This window comes from Palaemon carinicauda, chromosome 3 (genome assembly GCF_036898095.1).
Source record: "Palaemon carinicauda isolate YSFRI2023 chromosome 3, ASM3689809v2, whole genome shotgun sequence".
NCBI classification, from domain to species: domain Eukaryota; kingdom Metazoa; phylum Arthropoda; class Malacostraca; order Decapoda; family Palaemonidae; genus Palaemon; species Palaemon carinicauda.
In genome coordinates, this window is record NC_090727.1 from 141,726,707 (window position 1) to 141,731,706 (window position 5,000).

Consider the following 5,000-nt stretch of genomic DNA (forward strand, 5'->3'; position numbering starts at 1 on the left):
TCTCGTTTACTTGTTTCCAAAATCAGACTTTTTTCCATCAATATAAGAAGGGATATATTTCTAAGTTCTCATTTACTCGTTTCCAAAATTAGATATTTTTCCATCAAAATAAAGAGAAGGGATATATTTCTAAGTTCTCATTTCCTTGTTTCCAAAATAAGATATTTTTCCATCAATATAAAAAGAAGGGATATATTTCTAAGTTCTCATTTCCTTGTTTCCAAAATTAGATATTTTTCCATCAATATAAAAAAAAGGGAAATATTTCTAAGTTCTCATTTCCTTGTTTCCAAAATCAGACATTTTTCCATCAATATAAAACGAAGGGATATATTTCTAAGTTCTCATTTCCTTGTTTCCAAAATCAGATATTTTTCCATCAATATAAAAAGAAGGGATATATTTCTAAGTTCTCATTTCCTTGTTTCCAAAATAAGATATTTTTCCATCAATATAAGAAGGGATATATTTCTAAGTTCTCATTTTCTTGTTTCCAAAATTAGATATTTTTCCATCAAAATAAAGAGAAGGGATATATTTCTAAGTTCTCATTTCCTTGTTTCCAAAATCAGACATTTTTCCATCAATATAAAAAGAAGGGATATATTTCTAAATTCTCGTTTACTTGTTTCCAAAATCAGACTTTTTTCCATCAATATAAGAAGGGATATATTTCTAAGTTCTCATTTACTCGTTTCCAAAATTAGATATTTTTCCATCAAAATAAAGAGAAGGGATATATTTCTAAGTTCTCATTTCCTTGTTTCCAAAATTAGATATTTTTCCTATCAATATAAAAAAAAAGGGAAATATTTCTAAGTTCTCATTTCCTTGTTTCCAAAATAAGATATTTTCCCATCAATATAAAAAGAAGGAATAGACTTCTAAGTTCTCATTTCCTTGTTTTCAAAATCAGACTTTTTTTTCCGTCAATATAAAAAGAATGGATAGACTTCTAAATCTCATTTCCTTGTTTCCAAAATCAGATATTTTTCCATCAATATGAAAAAGGGATAGATTTCTAAGTTCTCATTCAGTTGTTTCCAAAATTAGATATTTTTCCATCAATATAAAAAGAAGGGATATACTTCTAAGTTCTCCTTTACTTTTTTCCAAAATTTGATATTTTTTCCAACAATATAAAAAGAAGGGATATATTTCTAAGTTCTCATTTCCTTGTTTCCAAAATCAGATATTTTTCCATCACTATAAAAAGAAGGGATATATTTCTAAATTCTCATTTCCTTGTTTCCAAAATTAGATATTTTTCCATCAATATAAAAAGATGGGATATATTTCTAAATTCTCGTTTACCTTGTTTCCAATATAAGATTATTTTTCCATCAATATGAAAAAGGGATAGATTTCTAAGTTCTCATTTACTTGTTTCCAAAATCATATATATTTCCATCAATATAAAAAGAAGGGATATATTTCTAAGGCCTCATTTACTTGTTTCCAAAATAAGATATTTTTCCATCAATATAAAAAGAAGGGATATATTTCTACTGTAAGTTCTCATTTCCTTGTTTCCAAAATCAGACTTTTTTTTCCATCACTATAAAAAGAAGGGAGAGATTTCTAAGTTCTCATTTACTTATTTCCAAAATAAGATATTTTTCCATCAATATAAAAAGAAGGGATAGATTTCTAAGTTTTCATTTTCTTGTTTCCAAAATAAGACGAACCAATTCAGCAAAACGTATGTCATCAAATGAAACCTACCTTGATGACACGGATCAATTTCGTTCTCTATCCACTCTCAAATTTTACGAATTTTAAATTATCAAACGACTCCAGCCTTTATTGACACACACACTCTCTCTCTCTCTCTCTCTCTCTCTCTCTCTCTCTCTCTCTCTCTCTCTCTCTCTCTCTCTCTCTCTCTCTCTCTCTCGTCTTAAAGGGTTTTCCTAGGGCTATATTTGATTCCCCTCTATTACTTCCTATGATAATTTGCAAGGTTATAAAACCACTGCAGTTTATTCTAGTTTTAATGAAAATATCTATGGAATTTCCTTTCTGTATTTCTTACTTTACTTTATTTAGTCTGCCTTCTCCCTTCTAACAGATTTATAGCTTCCTGTATATTTATTCCATATTTTCAACTTTATTTCTTATATTTACACTTTCACGCCTATTTCTTCTACTTCTTTCCTTTGCAATCTTTTTCTCGCTACATTTACAGTATGGTAATTGATTCACTATAATATTTATTTATTTTTTAACTTAATGATAATAAATAACTATTGTTCTACTTTTAAACTTCACGACTACTCTTCCTTTTCACAATTGATTTACACTAATATTTACTTATTTTCTAACTTAATGATAATGAATAACTATTGTTCTACTTTTAAACCTTCGCGACTATTCTTTCCTTTTCACTTTCTTTTACCTCAACACTAGTAAACTTCTATTCTCTTTACATACCACTACGCTTTGGTTTCTTTTAGTTTTAATTACTTATCCTTTATACCCCTTTTCTTTTTATACTAATCTCCAGTTTATCACATATAACATTTAATTTCTCATTCTTTTGGCGTCTTTTCCAAAATTCCTCAATATTGTTAGATTCTTTCAATTTAATTCTTTCTCCACGTACAGTATTCCTTTTAACTTTCTTTCAAGGAATAGCGTTCTCTTGATCAATGGTCCTTAATAGGCATGGAATAGTGTTCCATTTACCCGAACTCTTCAGGGTGGGTTTCTGGCCCAGGGTCAATTTTCCTGATACAATTCAGTGGCAGCACCTATTTGCATCTGGGCGAACTTGTTGGTGGTAGGCTTTACCTTTCAAGTACGTCATCACATTGCTTAATTGCATGACGGGGACACTACATTCCTAAGGCATATACATATATATATATATAATATATATATATATATGTATATATATATATATATATATATATATATATATGTGTGTGTACACACACATACACACACACACATATATATATATATATATGTGTGTGTGTACACACACACATACACACACACACACACACACACATATATATATATATATATATATATATATATATATATATATACATATATATACTGTATATATATGTGTGTGTGTATGTGTGTATGTCATGGGTTAAATATAATGGTATTTGAGTCCTTCTATCTTAAGGGGGGAATTTACCGTCACGGGGATATCTCCTTTTAATTAATAAAGCTAGTAAATATATATGGCTGCATAAACAACCAAACCGAAACAGGTGTGGGAAATTCATGAAGGTTAAAACGGTCAAGGCTAGAATACTAATTCTGCATTATCATACCTCCAATGAGTGTCATTGTTCATCGCGTGCTTAATATTAGCCATCTTATATATTCGCCCCCCCCCCCCTCTCATCCTGACTAACATTTTATTCGTCTGGCTTCTTTTTTTCTTGTGTTAGTAAATTAGGTCCTCGATTTTACAATTCAATTTTTAAAGCGTAGAAGTAAAAAAAATGAAAGACCAACTTTCCTACTGTAAATTTGGACTATCGTTATGAAGCCGATCTCAGAGATCCAATTTTCATTTGAATTTCTATAAACATCATTAATCTCTTTATTTGACACTTGGGGACACTATGCCATCTAATTTTCTCTTCCTCTTGTTTTTTGGAGTTTTTTTAATGTTAATAAATGAAATATTTATTTTAACATTATTACTGTTCTTAAAATATTTCATCTGTTCATTACTTCTTTGTAGATTATTTATTTCCTTATTTCCTTTCCTCACTGGGCTATTTTCTTTCCTGTCAGAGCCCTTGTGCTTATAGAATCCTACTTTTCCAATAATAGAGGCGATATTTCGATACTATTTTACTGTCGTGCTCAAATTTTAATTTGTTATCCTTTTCAAATCTTTAGAAAGCTAAATCCATAGTTAATAATTACAATGTGAGTATGAGGAAAACTTTTTTCTGAGGTCGATGGGACACACCGTAGAGAGAGAGAGAGAGAGAGAGAGAGAGAGAGAGAGAGAGAGAGAGAGAGAGAGAGAGAGAGAGAGAGAGAGAGAGTGTGTGTGTGTGTGGAGGAAATACAGAATGTAGCTCATCACCAAGGAAGTGTGAGGTACACTACAACTTTACAAAGATGATTTTCTTAAAAATCATGAAACAAGTAAGCAAAATTAAATTTCTTTCTATAGCGAGTGCACTGAAAAGTACGTTTTGAATCTAAATTATTAAGAAATTATAAAATATATCTGAAACAAACATGGAGCACTACAAATCTCATGGGTGGATATATATATATATATATATATATATATATATATATATATATATATTTATATATATATATATGTGTGTGTGTATATATATAAATATATATATATGTATAAATATATATATATATATATATATATATATATATATATATATATATATATATATATATATATATATATATATATATATACTGTCTAAGCAACAGTAAATCTGAACATGGACTTCACTGTAGTCGATATACAGAAAAACAAATTACATTGTGGAAACGCGTGTCGTTTTTTTTTTATGTACTTATATATCTTCATAGAATCATATTAATCTTTATGTTTATTTTAAAAATCAGTGCCAACCAAACTCGTCTAAATCTCGCGTCAAGCTGGGAGGAACGAAGAGATGAAAAGACCCCTTTTGTAATTTTTTTATGTTGGCTAAATACCCATCCCAATTTGGGGGGAAGTATCTTGGTAGATAGATAGATAGGTTTGTATATCATTTTATGGTTCTAGACAGATGCAGCACACAAATATTTTCCTAAATGCCGAAAAAGGTGTAAAGAATGTGTTGAAGAAAAATATCTCATTCACCGGCAGGAAATCGGAGAAAGGCAATGAAGGCCAGTGAGCGATGAGGATGCGAACTGGCTAAGAGAGCAATGTTTGTCTTCCATTGTAACGTTTATATTTCAATTATTTCTCGGCAAAACATTATCCTTCTGTTCAATTATCCACTGAAACGTTTTGAAATGCACCGGATAAAATAATT